The sequence below is a fragment of the Pseudochaenichthys georgianus genome, chromosome 14 (genome assembly GCF_902827115.2).
Source record: "Pseudochaenichthys georgianus chromosome 14, fPseGeo1.2, whole genome shotgun sequence".
NCBI classification, from domain to species: Eukaryota; Metazoa; Chordata; class Actinopteri; order Perciformes; family Channichthyidae; genus Pseudochaenichthys; species Pseudochaenichthys georgianus.
The window spans coordinates 5,670,063-5,690,267 of record NC_047516.1 but is presented as its reverse complement, the minus strand read 5'-3'; the positions used below and the strand labels follow the sequence as shown (position 1 = coordinate 5,690,267).

At 42.0% G+C, this 20,205-nt stretch overlaps 6 non-coding genes across 6 annotated transcripts; 2 read left to right on the top strand and 4 right to left on the bottom strand.

The window, feature by feature from the left end:
* Nucleotides 1–618: 618 nt before the first annotated feature.
* trnav-aac (transfer RNA valine (anticodon AAC)) lies at nt 619–691 on the bottom strand. Its single transcript has one exon. It is a non-coding gene; the product is annotated as a tRNA-Val (tRNA).
* Nucleotides 692–3,144: 2,453 nt separating this feature from the next.
* trnav-cac (transfer RNA valine (anticodon CAC)) lies at nt 3,145–3,217 on the bottom strand. Its single transcript has one exon. It is a non-coding gene; the product is annotated as a tRNA-Val (tRNA).
* A 5,027-nt stretch (nt 3,218–8,244) lies between these two features.
* Nucleotides 8,245–8,317, bottom strand: trnav-cac (transfer RNA valine (anticodon CAC)). Its single transcript has one exon. It is a non-coding gene; the product is annotated as a tRNA-Val (tRNA).
* Nucleotides 8,318–14,082: 5,765 nt separating this feature from the next.
* On the bottom strand, nt 14,083–14,155 carry trnav-aac (transfer RNA valine (anticodon AAC)). Its single transcript has one exon. It is a non-coding gene; the product is annotated as a tRNA-Val (tRNA).
* A 4,561-nt stretch (nt 14,156–18,716) lies between these two features.
* trnav-cac (transfer RNA valine (anticodon CAC)) lies at nt 18,717–18,789 on the top strand. Its single transcript has one exon. It is a non-coding gene; the product is annotated as a tRNA-Val (tRNA).
* Nucleotides 18,790–19,628: 839 nt separating this feature from the next.
* trnav-cac (transfer RNA valine (anticodon CAC)) lies at nt 19,629–19,701 on the top strand. The gene has a single exon. It is a non-coding gene; the product is annotated as a tRNA-Val (tRNA).
* Nucleotides 19,702–20,205: the final 504 nt, after the last annotated feature.

The window sequence follows — 20,205 nt, the reverse complement described above, 5'->3', positions numbered from 1 at the left end:
TGACCTAAAAACCGAGGTAGGTACCGAACCGAAATGTTTGTGAACTGTTACACCCCTAATGATTACACAAATGATTTGTTTGCAACTTATAGTTTTATTTTTTAAATAAAATGTATTTCGCTGGACTCAGTTTTTTTCTTCTCTTAAACACTTCTGACTATCTTTATGACACAAAACTAATCCCATATATTCCAATCCACCAAACAAAAGTCAACAGCAAACAATTGGTTTTAGTACAACAGGCGGACAGCAGCACACTCACCGATGAACGGAGCACAAACCGGTCAACCCGGTGTTTGGAAAGATTGATTATGTTTTTCGGACCAAAACTCCTCATGAGGTGCTTCATCTCTGCGCCGCAAAAAAGCAGCAGCAGCAGCAGCAGCAACTCACGTGTATGTAAACGCCCCCTTAATGCTGTGTTCACGGACGCATCAGTAAGGAAAATGGCCAGGCACAAGTCTCAGGGAAGGTAAGCTAAACTGTTGCGTTCAGGGACGGACCAGAAAACCTAAATTCACGGGTTACTTTTCTTCTTACATCCGGTAACATTTACAGATCAGGTGAACGTGAGGTGATTTAAGGGGTAGATATATCATCGTAGTGAAAAGTAAACAATGTTTCCGCCCGGTCTCGAACCGGGGACCTTTCGCGTGTTAGGCGAACGTGATAACCACTACACTACGGAAACGCTGTAGGAATGGTGCGTTCACGGACATCTAGTAACTTGTCCACAATAACCACCATCACTGAGCTTGATGCTATCATATATAATAAGAGCGGATGCTATGAGTTTTTTGTGGAGGATTTGTCTTGTCATTAAGAGATGAACATCACAACATAATAAGAACGGATATCAAACTACTTTTATCTCTTCAAAAATGTAACTAGGAAAATCATCAGTCAACAGTCTCCGGAAAGGTAACCATGGTGCGTACATGGAAGAATCAGAACACTTTTCTTCCGAAATACCACAAATGTACAGTTAATATGTATCAACAAGATAGTGGAGGTGAAGAAAGGTTACACTTAGTGATACGAAAATAATGTTTCCGCCGGTCTCGAACCGGTTATAGTAAGGCTTAACTCCCTTAACTTTTACCATTCATTGTCTATGGTAGTTCTTACACTGTGACTGCAATATATTTCTGGCCACAAGCGAGACATTGGGGGCGCTGTTGCACCCTTTTGGTAGAAGTAAGGAGACCCGTTTCCAGTGACAGAGTGAGAGAGACGGAGCAACAGCAGCAGCATCTTACAGATAGAGAGACGACATTAGCGACACAATTCCACTTCTAGTTCTAACATCACGTTAAACTTATCAAACGTAAGTGGGGCTTATTTTTTTCTACGACTGAATTAACACTTATGATATTGTTACACTGTTTTTGCAATAGTTGTTAGTTGTTAGTTTGTCTTTAACTGTGTGTTGTTAGCGCTGAGGTACTGTAACTTTTGTTAGCTAACGCTATCGTCATGTATTTACAGTAAATGTCAGCTTTAACAGCAGCTGATTTATTACTCATTACACATGGCAACATAGCTGTCAAATGTGTTTTACAGGTGTATCTTGTTAACACTGATCCAACATACTGCATCATTTCACTCTTTTCATTGCTGCAGCTCTACTTACTACAGTACATTTTAATCGGGTAAATACTACAGTATTCAGTCTTAAAACTTTTGTTTTGCTATCTTCTATTATACTTTTGTTATTATTTTATGGCTAAAGATGTTACCCATCTGCTTTTCAGTCTGTCTGTTCATGTCATAGAGAAGTTGTTACCTAGTCATTACAAATCCCAATTAATGTAAACATGAAATAAAGTGAGTTCACTCACATTGACTACATTTGGACTACCTATGTTGTAAACTGGGTTTTCTTTGGAAGTTTTTCCTTGTACGATGTGAGGGTCTAAGGACAGAGGGTCTAAGGACAGAGGGTGTCGTATTGTCATACTGATATTCTGTACACACTGTGAAGACCACTGAGACAAATGTAACATTTGTGATATTGGGCTATATAAATAAACATTGATTGATTGATTGATTGATTGATTGATTGATTGATGATTTGTGCACTTCTTAATATATATTTTGCATTGTGTTTTGCTGTGTGCAGGAGATAATGAAGAAAACCATATTCTTCCCAGGAAAGAGGAGAGTGTCTTTCAGGAAGGGTCCATCTGGCCACCTGAGACAGGACCCTTCAGAGGAGGGTATGATAATTAAAAAAAATCCTTCCCTTCAGTACAAGTCTGCCGCTCAGAAGCATGAGCATGTGAGGACAAATGCTCTCACTGAGGTCCTTCAGAGGGGAGGGGATGTATCCGACCGACTCGAGGTGATGGGGGAGTACGTGCTACAGTTCGGAAAATATAAGGGGAAACTGTACAGGTGGCTCCTAGAGAATGACGTCGGCTACACCCTCTACCTGATGGACAAGGTGGACGAGGAGCAGAGAGGTGGGACCTTCAACCCCCAAGGGCCTAGCAAGGACAGCCTGCTGTCGTTTCTGGACTACGCCAGGAGCTTCCAGAAAATTAAGGATCTGAGGAAGTACTTGTGCTCCAGGAAGCCTGCCCCACCAGTGGCGTCAGAGGGGGAACATACTGTCGGCCTGTGCAGCTGCCAACAGGCCGTCTCTGCAGGTTTTGTCACCAACCCCTGAAGCAGGGTCCCAACAGCCCTCATACCCATGCATACTTCCCAGGGGTTCCAGGGAAGTACATCTACTGCCCCTCCAGAGTCTTCTCCTTATATAATGCACAGGGCATGGAGAAGGAGATGACGTGGCCGGACTTCCAGCAGTCGGACTTCTATGATGCTGAAAGGGACCGATGGATTGCAGACAAAAGGAAGCCCTAACCTACCCTCACATGCACACATGCACACGCCACTTCCTGGGTCTACTAAGTTGCATACTAACATATGACATATATGAATTTAGATTAGTTTTTTTTATGTTTCCGCTTTCTCCAAAGTCCATAGCGTTCGGCCAGCACCTTCGTAGTCTGAAAGGAGCAGACAAGTAGGAATCATTTCATTTTTCTCGGTATATTGGCATTGTTCAAACAGTCCTCCCTCGCTCATCTATTTAGCTGATAGCTATCTTTTGTATGTGGAGTCAATCAAGACATAAAGTGTTTCCGCCCGGTCTCGAACCGGGGACCTTTCGCGTGTGAGGCGAACGTGATAACCACTACACTACGGAAACTGATGAAAGGGCTTTTGCCGCCTGTCAAACCGGAGGGCCAGGTTCGATTCCCCGTCGGAGCGAGTTTTTCACCAGTTCTTCGAAAGATACTATAGCCGCTTTCACACCATGTACTTAGCCGGTCCCCGGTACTTGTTCCCCCCGAACTCTTTAGTCCCTCTAACTGTCCAAGTAGATTGCGTTCTCACCGGAATATGTCCCTGAGGGAGGATTAGGAAAACGAAGCCGCTGACGTCACTTCTTCTTCTTCTACTTTGGGTTCACAAAACTTTTCAGAGTTTTACGGGGCGTGGTTTGCAATTCGCCCAGCCGATCAGAAATTGTTAGTGAGGACGACAAACCCACGAACCATTTCCTCCTCAGGAAAGTACTACCTCGCTAGCAGGGACTATCTGGAGGTGAAAAGGTTCACGCGAACTAGGGACAAGTTCCAGATCCTTTTTGGTGTGAAACCAAATCTCCCCACCCTATCGGCCTAGTTCGGGGGGAAAAGTACTCCGATGTGAAAGCGCCTAATGACACTCAAAAGGCCCACCTTTGAAAAAAGGCACACCCTTTGAGCCATAAAACTGACTGTTAAAGACACTTCCAACGTTTCAGGCCCTGCATTGAGGATGAAACTGATGCTTAAATAAAGTGTATTTAGCAAAAATCAATGTGTCTATACGTTTCTTCGCGCTTTCCAAAGTCCATAGCGTTCGGCCAGCACCTTCGTAGTCTGAAAGGAGCAGACAAATAGGAATCATTTTATTTTTCTCAGTATATTGGCATTGTTCAAACAGTCCTCCCTCGCTCATCTATTTAGCTGATAGCTATCTTTTGTATATGTGGAGTCAATCAAGACATAATGTGTTTCCGCCCGGTCTCGAACCGGGGACCTCTCGCGCGGGGACCGGGTATAGTAAGGACTAACTCTCTTAACTTTTACCATTCATTCTCTATGGTAGTTCTTACACTGTGACTGCAATATATTTCTGGCCACAAGCGAGAAATTGGGGGCGCTGTTGCACCCTTTCGGTAGAAGTAAGGAGACCCGTTTCCAGTGACAGAGTGAGAGAGACGGAGCAGCAGCAGCATCTTACAGATAGAGAGACGACATTAGCGACACAATTCGACTTCTAACATCACGTTAAACTTATCAAACGTAAGTGGGGCTTATTTTTCTACGACTGAATTAACACTTATGATATTGTTACACTGTTTTTTCAATAGTTGTTAGTTTGTCTTTAACTGTGTGTTGTTAGCGCTGAGGTACTGTAACTTTTGTTAGCTAACGCTATCGTCATGTATTTACAGTAAATGTCAGCTTTAACAGCAGCTGATTTATTACTCATTACACATGGCAACATAGCTGTCAAATGTGTTTTACAGGTGTATCTTGTTAACACTGATCCAAAATACTGCATCATTTGACTCTTTTCATTGCTGCAGCTCTACTTACTACAGTACATTTTAATCGGGTAAATACTACAGTATTCAGTCTTAAAACTTTTGTTTTGCTATCTTCTATTATACTTTTGTTATTATTTTATTGCTAAAGATGTTACCCATCTGCTTTTCAGTCTGTCTGTTCATGTAATAGAGAAGTTGTTACCTAGTCATTACAAATCCCAATTAATGTAAACATGAAATAAAGTGAGTTCACTCACATTGACTACATTTGGACTACCTATGTTGTAAATGTATTATCTTTTCAATTTACACACGGCATCTATTGCACGTCTGTCCGTCCTGGGAGAGGGATCCCTCCTCTGTTGCTCTCCCTGAGGTTTCTCCCATTTTTCCCTTTAAACTGGGTTTTCTTTGGAAGTTTTTCCTTGTACGATGTGAGGGTCTAAGGACAGAGGGTGTCGTATTGTCATACTGATATTCTGTACACACTGTGAAGACCACTGAGACAAATGTAACATTTGTGATATTGGGCTATATAAATAAACATTGATTGATTGATTGATTGACAGGGCAATACATAATAAATCTTCCTGCCCACCTGCCCCTCTGTTTGTTTGTTTGTTTGTTTGTCTGCCTGTCTGATCATGTAATATAAATGTGTTACCTATACATATCCTGGTTAGTGTGAATGAATGAAATGAATAACTGCTAATATAACAATATGATGATTTGTGCACTTCTTAATATATATTTTGCATTGTGTTTTTCTGTGTGCAGGAGATAATGAAGAAAACCATATTCTTCCCAGGAAAGATGAGAGTATCTTTCAGGAAGGGTCCATCTGGCCACCTGAGACAGGACCCTTCAGAGGAGGGTATGATAATTAAAAAAAATCCTTCCCTTCAGTACAAGTCTGCCGCTCAGAAGCATGAGCATGTGAGGACAAATGCTCTCACTGAGGTCCTTCAGAGGGGAGGGGATGTATCCGACCGACTCGAGGTGATGGGGGAGTACGTGCTACAGTTCGGAAAATATAAGGGGAAACTACAGGTGGCTCCTAGAGAATGACGTCGGCTACACCCTCTACCTGATGGACAAGGTGGACGAGGAGGAGAGAGGTGGGACCTTCAACCCCCAAGGGCCTAGCAAGGACAGCCTGCTGTCGTTTCTGGACTAAGCCAGGAGCTTCCAGGAAATTAAGGATCTGAGGAAGTACCTGTGCTCCAGGAAGCCTGCCCCACCAGTGGCGTCAGAGGGGGAACATACTGTCGGCCTGTGCAGCTGCCAACAGGCCGTCTCTGCAGGTTTTGCCACCAACCCCTGAAGCAGGGTCCCAACAGCCCTCATACCCATGCATACTTCCCAGGGGTTCCAGGGAAGTACATCTACTGCCCCTCCAGAGTCTTCTCCTTATATAATGCACAGGGCATGGAGAAGGAGATGACGTGGCCGGACTTCCAGCAGTCGGACTTCTATGATGCTGAAAGGGACCGATGGATTGCAGACAAAAGGAAGCCCTAACCTACCCTCACATGCACACATGCACACGCCACTTCCTGGGTCTACTAAGTTGCATACTAACATACAAACTAAGACGTTCTGCCTGCAACACAAACGAGACCCCTAAACTATCAGCCTTTTCACCAGTCCTGACAATCCTGCCTATAACAAAACAGTTTTGGTTAATGCCCTCAAAAAACTCAATTCATGATAAAGAATAATAATCATTTCAAGGATTTCTATGGGTCCTCCACTCCAACCTTGTCAGTGCTGGGGCCTTAAACATGTAATGTATTTAAATGTTGCACTAGAATGTTATATACTATACTAGAATAAATAAATGAACAATAATTGCACTAGAATAAATATAATAATTGCACTAGAATAAATATAATTATTGCACTAGAATACATTTAAACAAATACCAAGTAAGAGGGTATAAATCACTAAAATGAGAATAGAATGCAGAATAGTAACCATACAAGAGCATGAGGTGAAAAACATTTCAGATAATGGATGGTGGTGAGATCAAATAAATCTATATCAAAACAATACACTATCTTCTGCTAAATTATAATATTATATTAAGGTGCAAAACAACATATCATATAGTCCAAAAATACAAAGAATATAATATGGTTCAATCCTTTTTTCAGGATCTGATTGTTCTCTCTGTATTGTGGTTTCAGTGTTTTTTATATATTTGTTGTTCTATTTTTAATATTTCTGTTTTTGAATAAATGATCTTGAATGCATCACTGTGGCTGTCTTTACTTGATAGAGGAAGTAATAGTGATAGAAAATGAAACAATGAAACACACTCATATGCTCAATGTAAACATCTGTCCAATCAACATTTTAAAAATATTAATTATAAGTAAAAATACAAAGATATTATATAAAATCTGTTTCAACTTTAACTTTAAACGTTTGAAAAGGTAAATGTAGTGTTTGTGTAAAATGAGCAACATTTTGAAACTGAATGTGGGAAATTTTGTTTGGGACAGGTGGGATTCGAACCGTCGTTCTTTTGAAGAGGCTTCTGGCCATAGAAAGTCTTCTATGGCCGAAAAGAATCCGCTTCCAACGCTTCTGCCCATTCACTTTGAATGGGGTGACGTCACTTTTAGCCGAACTGCATCGTGGGAAGCGACGCGGAGCGTTGCTGGCGTGGCTCGCTGCAAAAGTTGAGCAATGTTAAACTTTTGACGCCTCGGCAGAAGCGTCAGCCAATCAAATCATATGCCAGTACAAGCTCTGCTTGTGTGTCAGGGGCGGGAGATTCATGTGATTGGTTGTTGGTCGTGTGTCAGACACGCCCGCCGGCAAGCGTCAACGCATGCCGCTATGTGGACGAGCCGGAACGTTTAGCCGGCCCGGCTAAACGGATTGGATTGGTCGTACTTTTTACAGTATTACGGCTTCCACAAATGAACATTTTTTATGGATTTTTTGTCAAAGTACTTCAGATATTTATTGCTATCGGGATGTAAAGAGCATTCCATGGAATATATCAAAAAGTGTATCTCGAGCCGGTTTCTCAAACTTACCTACCCCACCTTTAAATAATTACACCAAAAGTAATTACAATAAAACAATTATTAATTTCACATTAGCACAAACAGCTAGAAAATAAATGTTGAATTACTAAATTGCATAAGGCAAGGCAAGTTTCTATATATAGCACCTTTCAACACAAGGCAATTCAAAGTGCTTTACAAAAATGAAAGATCTATCTGATATGAAAGATGCCATTTAGATCTATAAAGGCCTTGCACTCCACTTGCTGTTGTAGTATTTACTGTATCCAAAGCTCTTAATACACACTTAATACACACCCTTTGAGCCATAAAACTGACTTTTAAAGACACTTCCAACGTTTCAGGCCCTGCATTGAGGATGAAACTGATGCTTAAATAAAGTGTATTTAGCAAAAATCAATGTGTCTATACGTTTCTTTGCGCTTTCCAAAGTCCATAGCGTTCGGCCAGCACCTTCGTAGTCTGAAAGGAGCAGACAAATAGGAATCATTTCATTTTTCTCGGTATATTGGCATTGTTCAAACAGTTCTCCCTCGCTAATCTATTTAGCTGATAGCTATCTTTTGTATAAGTGGAGACAATCAAGACATAATGTGTTTCCGCCCGGTCTCGAACCGGGGACCTTTCGCGTGTGAGGCGAACGTGATAACCACTACACTACGGAAACAGATGAGAGGGATTTTGCCGCCGGTCAAACGGGAGAGCAGGGTTCGATTCCCGGTCGCGACGAGAGTTTTCCTCCACTTCAGAAAATGAAACTCACAAGGCCCAACTTAGAAAAACACATTTCAGCGATAAAAAAAATGACATTTAAATGGTTTAAGAGGCATGCAATGCTTCAGGACCTGCAATGGGGATGACACTGATTGATAACAAAACAACCAATAGTTATTTTAGCACAATTCTAACATTCACATGTTCAATTTACATGCTGTGTAAATACAAGCCATTATAACTTGGGCTCTAAAATCGAGTCTCATGATCGAAATCTTTCAATTCAAACGAAAGCAGATTGTCAAAGCCCTGAGCCGGAGTCAAACTGAAACCTACGGATCTTGCACGGCAATAGTAAGGCTTAACTCCCTTAACTTTTACCATTCATTCTCTATGGTAGTTCTTATCACTACGGATGTAATATATTTCTGGCCACAAGCTGTATTTCGGGGGCGCTCTTTCCTAAATTATGTGACCCAAAGTGATTGGTGAGCATTTGTGGGAAAAGGGATACACAAAAAGTCATTAATAACATAACTTTTCTGTGTTTTATTTTTTAGACAGGGGATAATAATCATAGAAATAGAATGCATACGTGATTGCTATTTTTTTGTTGTGTCCAATACAAAACTCAAAAATCATACAATTTTTACTCAACATGTTTTTAATGTGATAATGAACTCACACACTAATTAGACGAGTTAGGGAATGCAGTTGGTCAATGAATGTCCCTTTGTCTGCTGCCTTCATGGACTGTATACAAATCCTGACAGTTGGTTACACATGTTCAGAGGGAGGCAACTATGTTCTATTTCTTACTTTTAATCTAGGACCATATAATACAAAAAAACCCTCAAATAATCCCCATTGTGGAATCAATATCATTTGAATTACAAGGTACATTTCTCCGCTCTTTCCAAAGTCCACAATGTATAGTTTCCAGGGTGCGCTACCCCGCAGAAGTGAATGAATAATATCTCTTTTCTCTATACTGCTATTTTTCAATCTATGCTGCCTTTTTTATCTACTTTATGTTGTGTATTTGGAGACAAGCAAGACAAAGATGTGTTTCCGCCCGGTCTCGAACCGGGGACCTTTCGCGTGTTAGGCGAACGTGATAACCACACTACGGAAACTGATGAAAGGGTTTTTGCCGCCTGTCAATCACAATAGCCGGGTTCGATTCCCCGTCGGGACGAGTTTATCACCACTTCTTTGAAAGATACAATGGCACTCAAAACAAGCAGTGCTTTTGAGCTACTCGCCTTATTTTCAAGTTCTTAACAGCATCCCGTGACCTATACACAGCTTCTCCTGTATCTGTGTTCCAACCATCTGCCATCAAGATAGTATTCAATATCGCTAGTAGTAAACATTCGGAAAACGCTTTTGGTTTAGTGTTAGCTAAACTAGCACTTGGCGTTAGCTACAGTTAGCCAACAGGTAGGCTACACATACAGTAGCCTAACTGTGTACAGCGTTTGAAACTAAAAGCGACAGAAATGACAGATCCATTAGGGTTGATTTGTAAGTAACAGACACTACGAAGAAGCTAACAAGCTAAAAGGCAACCACACACTACTGCTCATAGATTGTAATCGTTGCCATAGATACAGGTAGTTCTTCTTGTTTAGAGATATCACTCGAGTAAAAGCAACACAATAACCTAGAAAATGAATGCTACAAGTTTAACTGTTGGGCTGACATATAAACATAAATAAAATGCTAAATTAACTACGAATGTAATATATTTTTTGCCAAAAGCAGGCGCTGTGTCGACCCCGTTTCCAGGGACAACAGCGACGGAGGAGCAGCACCAACAGCAAAAAGATAAGAGATTACATTGCCGACACAATTCGAGTAATATCACGCAACCTACATCCCGTAAAATGTATCAAACGTAAGTGGGGCTTATTTTTTCTGTGACTAAACAAATCTCATATTAGTACACTTCTTTTGTTAGTTTTGACGTCTTACACTAGTCTGTGTATTGTTAGCTAAGGTAATGTAACTTACTGTTAGCTAACGTCTTTACAATATCAATGTCAGCTTAAACAGCAGCTAATGTATTACTTTTTACTTACGTCAAATAGTTTTCAATTGTGTTTTAAAGTGTATCTTGTCAATACTGATCCAAAATCCAAAAATCTGTGCGTTTAAAAATCATATTTTAACTACTGTTTAGTCCATACATTTTCATCGTGATTTTTTTGCAACAGAAGAATTTACTACTGTGTATTTTAAATAGTAAATACTACAGTATTCAGTCTCTTTTTAAATAAACTCCAGGTACAAAACTAATAAAGAATTATTATTGGTATATCTGTCCATCCATTTCAGCTATTTTCTTTTATGCATTTGTGATTATAAGATGGGTAAATATGTTACCCATCTGCTATATAGTGCTTAAAAACAGCTGCAAGGCCCCAGTGAGCACATGTTACGCTGGAAAACAGTCAATGTCAAGGCAAGACGTGGTTTTTTCCATTTATTTTGTTGTATTCCAATAATCCAACATATAAAGAACATTGGTTTCACCTGTGGCATTTCATTCTGGTGCAGCAATCACACCACCACCTCCAATAAAAACCTTATCAGCTGGTGCCCAAAACCACCTTTAAAAATTGCTTTGCTTAACTTAAATAATTACAACAAAAGTCATTAAAATAAAACAATTATTAATTTCACATTAACACAAACAGCTAAATTACATAAGTTTATTTATATAGCACCTTTCAAGTGCTTTACAAAAATGAAAGACATTAAGAAAATGGCATTTCAAATCAGTCATTAAAAAGCAAAGATAATAAAATTAACATTAAAAGAAAAAATACCTGAATCAAAGTTACAGTGCAGTTTCAGATGTGAATAGTTCAATTAAAAAGAACGGCAAAAAGAAAAGTCTTCAGCCTGGATTTAAAAGTAGTCAGAGTTGCAGCGGACCGGCAGGTTTCTGGGAGTTTGTTCCAGATGTTTGGAGCATCATAACTGAACGTCTCCGTGTTTAGTTCTGGGGACAGAAAGCTGACCAAATGACATAAACCGATGTAGAGCTCCAACAGTAGTCTATGTGCTTTGTGACTGAAAGGATTCACTATTGTTGTAATCAACCACATGTACAGGGCAATGAAGTAATACATCTGCCTGCCTGTCCACCTTCCACTCCGTCGGGTCATGTAATATAAAAGTTGTGACCAAAACATTACAAATCAGTGTTTTTCTCTGTGCAGGATGAAGGAGACCAACTTTTCCCAGGGAAGATAAGGATGTCTTTCAGGAAGGGTCCATCTGGCCACCTGCGACAGGACCCTTCAGAGGAGGGAATGAGAATCAAAAAAAATCCTTCCCTTCAGGACAAGTCTGCCCCTCAGAAGCATGTGAGGACAAATGCTCTCACTGAGGTCCTTCAGGGGGGAGGGGATGTATCCGCCCGACTCGAGGTGATGGGGGAATATTTATTCCAGTTTCATTCCTTGTGAATGATGTCAGCTACACCAGTAACCTGATGCAAAAGGTGGAAGAGGAGGACAGAGGTGGGACCTTCAACCATCAAAGGCCACGCAAGACGCTGTCCTCGATGAAGGTATTGATGTCTGTGATACGCTTTAAATCATGGCAGTCATATATTTAAGGCTTTATTACATGTTCTCTTGTTGTGTGTGTACTCTGGTGTTTCACAGATCTGCCTTGTCCAGCGCCTCCTGCCCCTCTGGTCGCAGCACACCAGCCTGCAGCCTCTGTCCCGGGCTATAGTCAGGATGTTGCCCACTGGAACTGCTCCCACCAGCAGAACATTTGGATGAAGACTGATTTGGAAACATTGGGTCTGTGGCCAGGTTCAAGTCCCGTGCGACACCTTATGAACATGTTGTCCCTGTGGCGTTATCCGCCTCAGCCTGAGCTCATAGACTCAATCTCTGACCTGCCTTCACCCAAGTACTATCAGCTTCATCCATATTTCATTTGGAAGCCAGAGCATGCGATCACGGACAGGGTGAGAAACAATGGTGTCTTGCCCGTCTCTATGGTTGTCCCAACCCTCAGGTCGTTTCTTCTGGCGCTGGAAGGCCAAGAGTCATCCTTGGGACAAGCGGCCAGTACTATATTTTAGCTTCGCGACTCACCTGCAAGGTCTGCAAAAAGTACTGGCATGCTGACAAGCCCCAGTGGCTGGAGAAGCTACCCCAGTGGCTGGAGAAGCTACCCCAGCGCTTCAGCAACATCGTGCCGGCCTTCCTGACGCACAAAAAGGCCGTCTGCAAATGTGTCCTGGATGAGATGAGGCGCAGCGGCAGATCCCCAGAGGACACGTCCAAGCAGCTGACGGAGGCGCTCAATCTGCAATATGAGAGAGCTCACCTGGCCTACCTGCTGTGTGTGCAGAATGTCAGGGATGCTGAGGCAGGAGTCTACGGCCAAAGGACCATCACTGGGTTCCTCAGACAGGAAGATACTCCGGCTCCATGTGGTGGATACTCGGATGGTGATGGCTGGTGTGGAGTTTCTGTCTCTTCCCTCTACCTGGTCCAGGTGGAGGAGCTCCTCACTCTGCTGCTTCAGGGGGCCTTTGGACAGGCCCTGAGGTCAGATCACACTCGCAGAGGGGCTAGGAAGGTTGTGCTGTCGTCCGGCACCATGTCTTCCTATGCCGTCATGAAGGAGAACTGGAGGATCCGGAGCTGGGTGACGTGCTCTTTTGTTACCAAAAACCTAGAGGTGGATTCAACTCCCAGCCTTTGAAGTTACAATCCAGATACTTCTTTTGTTCTTCAGAGATGCTGAGTGTAGACATTGTCTGCTGTACTGCATCACTGTGACCTTTTCTCCGCCTGTGGGCAAACACAGAACATGTTTGAGTTAGTAAAGTTTAACATCCTCAAACCTTTCAATACTGGAGCTGTGCGATCCACGGGCTAATTTCTGAAGATTCATTCTAGGGTTTTACAATCACTAGAAACTCATTGCAATTTGGTTCTAAATAAACCTGATTGTACATTTAGTAATCTATATCAAATGTGAATTGACACTTGCTGAACAACTATGTTATTTATTTATAAATACATCTGTAACTTTAAATTAACTGCCGTCAACAGCCAAAAAAAAAAGATTTGGCCGATCCCACAAATGTATGTTCCTCACAAATGTGGCACCATTTAAAAAGGTAGGCCTATATATACACACAGGCTTTCCTGTATGAGATGTATTGCCAAAAAGTATTGTTTCAACAAAGAAATAATCCAACAAACACACATTTCCTTACTTGTTGTGTTTGGTTATAGAGAGAAACGATGCGGCACAATGCTAATGTTAGCCTGCCCCTCAAAGGAAAGCTAAGGCTAGGTTTTAGCACAACAGGCACACGCCGGTCAACCCGGTGGTTTGAAAGATGGAGAAGTGATGCGGTCATGAAGTGTCTCTGACCAAAACTCCCCACGAGGTGCTTCATAAGCAACACACACAGCCGCCAAAAAGCAACAGCAACTCACGTGCATGTTGACGCCCCCTTAATGCTGAGTTCGAGGACGCATCAGTAATATCCGTTAAATAGATAATCAAGGGACACATAGCGATCTGTCTCATAATTGACATGAACACAAAATAAAAATGTTGTCAATTATTACAAGATAATTTCACTTTTCTCGACATTTTGGCATTTTTCAAATCAAAGACGCCATTTCATTTATTTGATATATATGTGGAAGCAAACAAGACATAATGAGTTTCCGCCCGGTCTCGAACCGGGGACCTTTCGCGTGTTAGGCGAACGTGATAACCACTACACTACGGAAACTTATGATTGTGGTGCGTTCAAGGACCAATATAAAACCTACCTTTAATGAACACATTATAGGCATGTGAAGTACATTTTTGATTTTTGAGTGTTGTATTTGACAAAAAAAAAGAAGCAATTGCGTTTAACTGATATTTAAAGGATTATTATCAACTATCTAATACATCAAATACAGAAACGGAATTTTATCTGATGACATTTCAGGTATCCCCTTACCCGCAAATACTCATCATTCACTTTGGGTCACATAACCCGAAATACAGCTTATTCCGGTGAGAACGCAATCTACTTGGACAGTTCAAGGGATTTAAGAGTTCGGGGGAACAAGTACCGGGGACGGCTAAGTACATGGTGTGAAAGCGGCTAGAGTATCTTTCGAAGAACTGGTGAAAAACTCGCTCCGACGGGAAATCGATGCTGGACCCCGGTTTGACGGGCGGCCGGGTATAGTAAGGACTAACTCTCTTAACTTTTACCATTCATTCTCTATGGTAGTTCTTACACTGTGACTGCAATATAATTCTGGCCACAAGCGAGAAATTGGGGGCGCTGTTGCACCCTTTTGGTAGAAGTAAGGAGACCCGTTTCCAGTGACAGAGTGAGAGAGACGGAGCAACAGCAGCAGCATCTTACAGATAGAGAGACGACATTAGCGACACAATTCTAGTTCTAACATCACGTTAAACTTATCAAACGTAAGTGGGGCTTATTTTTTTTCTACGACTGAATTAACACTTATGATATTGTTACACTGTGTTTGCAATAGTTGTTAGTTGTTAGTTTGTCTTTAACTGTGTGTTGTTAGCGCTGAGGTACTGTAACTTTTGTTAGCTAACGCTATCGTCATGTATTTACAGTAAATGTCAGCTTTAACAGCAGCTGATTTATTACTCATTACACATGGCAACATAGCTGTCAAATGTGTTTTACAGGTGTATCTTGTTAACACTGATCCAAAATACTGCATAATTTCACTCTTTTCATTGCTGCAGCTCTACTTACTACAGTACATTTTAATCGGGTAAATACTACAGTATTCAGTCTTAAAACTGTTGTTTTGCTATCTTCTATTATACTTTTGTTATTATTTTATGGCTAAAGATGTTACCCATCTGCTTTTCAGTCTGTCTGTTCATGTAATAGAAAAGTTGTTACCTAGTCATTACATATCCCAATTAATGTAAACATGAAATAAAGTGAGTTCACTCACATTGACAGGGCAATACATAATAAATCTTCCTGCCCACCTGCCCCTCTGTTTGTTTGTTTGTTTGTTTGTTTGTCTGCCTGTCTGATCATGTAATATAACATGTGTTACCTATACACATCCTGGTTAACGTGAATGAATGAAATGAATAACTCTGCTAATATAACAGTATGATGATTTGTGCACTTCTTAATATATATGTTGCATTGTGTTTTGCTGTGTGCAGGAGATAATGAAGAAAACCATATTCTTCCCAGGAAAGATGAGAGTGTCTTTCAGGAAGGGTCCATCTGGCCACCTGAGACAGGACCCTTCAGAGGAGGGTATGATAATTAAAAAAAATCCTTCCCTTCAGTACAAGTCTGCCGCTCAGAAGCATGAGCATGTGAGGACAAATGCTCTCACTGAGGTCCTTCAGAGGGGAGGGGATGTAAAAAATGAAATGAAATTATTCCTACTTGTCTGCTCCTCTCAGACTACGAAGGTGCTGGCCGAACGCTATGGACTTTGGAGAAAGCGGAAACGTTAAAAAAAAAAATCTAAATTCAACACATCTGGAGAGGCATGGTCCTGTAACTTGTATTTCTGATGACATTAATTCCACAATGGTGAGTATTTGTGGTGTTTTTGTTCTATGATTCTAGAGTAAAAGTAAGAAATAGCCTATCCATGCCTCCCTCTGAACTTCAACTGTAAAGATTTGTATACAGTCCACTGCTACACTTTCTAACTTGTCTAATTAGAGCCTAGGTGTTAATTTTCACATGAAAAGCATGTTGAGTAAAAATGGTTTAGTTGATTTTAGAGCCCTGGTTATCATGGCTTGTGAAATGCAGCGCATGCCAGTTTAATATTGTGAATGTTATTATTGTTGATTTTTGCTAAACAAACTTCTGTTAAGCATCATTTCAGTTTCCCCTTACCCACAAATGCTCATCAATCACTTTGGGTCATATAAATAAAGAAAGAGCGCCCCCGAAATACAGCTTGTGGCCAGAAATATATTACATCCGTAGTGGTAAGAACTACCGTAGAGAATGAATGGTAACATGTAAGGGACTTAAGTCTTACTGTTGCCTTGCAAGATCCTAAGGTCTCAGTTTGACTCCGGCTCAGGACGTTCTTTGCCAATCTGCTTTCGTTGGAATACAAATATTTGGATGGGACTCGACTTTAGAGCCCAAGATATCATGGTTTGTGAAATGCACAGCATGTAAGTTTAATATCCGTCAAACACGAAGGTGCTGGCCGAACGCTATGGACTTTGGAAAGTGCGAAGAAACGTATAGACACATTGATTTTTGCTAAATACACTTTTTTTAAGCATCATTTTCATCCTCAATGCAGGGCCTGAAACGTTGGAAGTGTCTTTAACAGTCAGTTTTATGGCTCAAAGGGTGTGCCTTTTTTCGAAGGTGGGCCTTTTGAGTGTCATTAGCCGCTTTCACACCGCAGGACTTGCGGTACTTTAGTGCCGGCACTAAAGTACCACTGAAGTACCACGGCACTAAATCCGCCAGGGGGCTAGTGCCAATCGCATTCACACCGCAGTACTTTCCCTGAGGCACGATTACGCTGACGTCACTTCGTCTTCTTCTTCTCTGGGTTTACTGGCAGGCCGCAAAACCACTTTACGGCGAGTACAACAAAAAAACGAGAGAAGAAGAACTACACGGGGGGAGGGGGTATAAAGCCCATCCGCTGTATGAGGCGTTTGTTTACTTTCCGACCTCAGACATGATGGAGTTCATAAGGGTAATTTACAAATAAAATACCCCATTATAACAATGGACTTTATCTTTATGTATTTATTATATATTGCCCCCTCAGGCTGATTTTGGAAAAGGACATCAACCCTTGTTTGGTGTTTTTCCCTTATTTATCTAAAACAAATGACATGATACATTACCTGTGTTTATGTGTGTAAGACTTGTGTTTCTGATCAATTCAACCACCGACACCTGTCTGCTATCACATTCTTCTATTCTGCAAATTTGGGGTGGGACACAATAAATAAAGCTTCGCCAGTTTGTTTGTTTTATTGCACAGTCAAGACATAACAATAACGGCATCATGCTGTTCCAGGTGTGTCGTATGCATGTAAATTGAAGTTAAATAACAGTGTGAAATGTAAAATAAAGTGTAAGTAGTTTCAAAACAATGTAACAGTGGCAATATATATAGCAGCAGACACGGCTTAGTGCAAGTTAGGTGTCAGTATTAAAAGACAGTGGCAATATATATATATAATAACAATAGAAAATCGTTACCACTCTTAATATTGTGGTCTTTAATTTTTTTATAGTCCTGCCTGAGTTTCTTTATTTTTACCCGGCATCCGTGTGCACTGTGCACGATTCCCAGCTCAAGTAGCGAACATCGCTCAAAACATTTGGAGTTGGGAACTGCTTTCTGTAGAAGCTGCTGCATCCCGTCCTTGGAGTAAATTGCCAGAAGCGCCGACACTTCCTCATCATTCCACCGCTCCGGTGTTGTAGTACGTGTGGTCATAACTGCTTTAAAGTACAAAAAAACCACTCGCTCAGGTGTGGATGTGGTTTTGTAGCGAGGAAAAAAATGGCTGCCTAACAAAACAAATTCAGAGTCTAACGGGGCGTGGTTTGCAATTCGCCCAGCCAATAGAAATAGAATAGAAATTGGCACTCTTTTGTCACCAGGTTCGTACCACCTCTCTAGCAGGGACTAAAAAGTACCAAAAGAGTTCCAAAAGAGTTCCCGGCACTGAGTAGTCCCGGCGGTGTGAACGCGACATTATTGGTACTAATGGAACTAAAGAACTAAAGTACCAGGGAAAGTCCTGCGGTGTGAACGCGGCTATTAGGCGCTTTCACATCGGAGTACTTTTCCCCCCGAACTAGGCCGATAGGGTGGGGAGATTTGGTTTTACACCAAAAAGGATCTGGAACTTGTCCCTAGTTCGCGTGAACCTTTTCACCTCCAGATAGTCCCTGCTAGCGAGGTAGTACTTTCCTGAGGAGGAAATGGTTCGTGGGTTTGTCGTCCTCACTAACAATTTCTGATCGGCTGGGCGAATTGCAAACCACGCCCTGTAAAACTCTGAAAAGTTTTGTGAACCCAAAGTAGAAGAAGAAGAAGTGACGTCAGCGGCTTCGTTTGCCTAATCCTCCCTCAGCGACATATTCCGGTGAGAACGCAATCTACTTGGACAGTTAGAGGGACTAAAGAGTTCGGGGGGAACAAGTACCGGGGACCGGCTAAGTACATGGTGTGAAAGCGGCTAGAGTATCTTTCGAATAACTGGTGGAAAACTCGCTCCGACGGGGAATCGAACCTGGCCCTCCGGTTTGACGGGCGGCAAAAGCCCTTTCATCAGTTTCCGTAGTGTAGTGGTTATCACGTTCGCCTCACACGCGAAAGGTCCCCGGTTCGAGACCGGGCGGAAACACATTATGTCTTGATTGACTCCACATATACAAAAGATAGCTATCAGCTAAATAGATGAGCGAGGGAGAACTGTTTGAACAATGCCAATATACCGAGAAAAATGAAATGATTCCTATTTGTCTGCTCCTTTCAGACTACGAAGGTGCTGGCCGAACGCTATGGACTTTGGAAAGCGCGAAGAAACGTATAGACACATTGATTTTTGCTAAATACACTTTATTTAAGCATCAGTTTCATCCTCAATGCAGGGCCTGAAACGTTGGAAGTGTCTTTAAAAGTCAGTTTTATGGCTCAAAGGGTGTGCCTTTTTTCAAAGGTGGGCCATTAGGCGCTTTCACATCGGAGTACTTTTCCCCCCGAACTAGGCCGATAGGGTGAGGAGATTTGGTTTCACACCAAAAAGGATCTGGAACTTGTCCCTAGTTCGCGTGAACCTTTTCACCTCCAGATAGTCCCTGCTAGCGAGGTAGTACTTTCCTGAGGAGGAAATGGTTCGTGGGTTTGTCGTCCTCACTAACAATTTCTGATCGGCTGGGCGAATTGCAAACCATGCCCCGTAAAACTCTGAAAAGTTTTGTGAACCCAAAGTAGAAGAAGAAGAAGTGACGTCAGCAGCTTCGTTTGCCTAATCCTCCCTCAGGGACATATTCCGGTGAGAACGCAATCTACTTGGACAGTTAGAGGGACTAAAGAGTTTCGGGGGAACAAGTACCGGGGACCGGCTAAGTACATGGTGTGAAAGCGGCTATCGTATCTTTCGAGGAACTGGTGAAAAACTCGCTCCGACGGGGAATCGAAGCTGGCCCTCCGGTTTGACGGGCGGCAAAAGCCCTTTCATCAGTTTCCGTAGTGTAGTGGTTATCACGTTCGCCTCACACGCGAAAGGTCCCCGGTTCGAGACCGGGCGGAAACACTTTATGTCTTGATTGACTCCACATATACAAAAGATAGCTATCAGCTAAATAGATGAGCGAGGGAGGACTGTTTGAACAATGCCAATATGCGGAGAAAAATGAAATGATTCCTACTTGTCTGCTCCTTTCAGACTACGAAGGTGCTGGCCGAACGCTATGGACTTTGGAGAAAGCGGAAACATAAAAAAAACGAATCTAAATTCATATATGTCATATGTTAGTATGCAACTTAGTAGACCCAGGAAGTGGCGTGTGCATGTGTGCATGTGAGGGTAGGTTAGGGCTTCCTTTTGTCTGCAATCCATCGGTCCCTTTCAGCATCATAGAAGTCCGACTGCTGGAAGTCCGGCCACGTCATCTCCTTCTCCATGCCCTGTGCATTATATAAGGAGAAGACTCTGGAGGGGCAGTAGATGTACTTCCCTGGAACCCCTGGGAAGTATGCATGGGTATGAGGGCTGTTGGGACCCTGCTTCAGGGGTTGGTGACAAATCCTGCAGAGA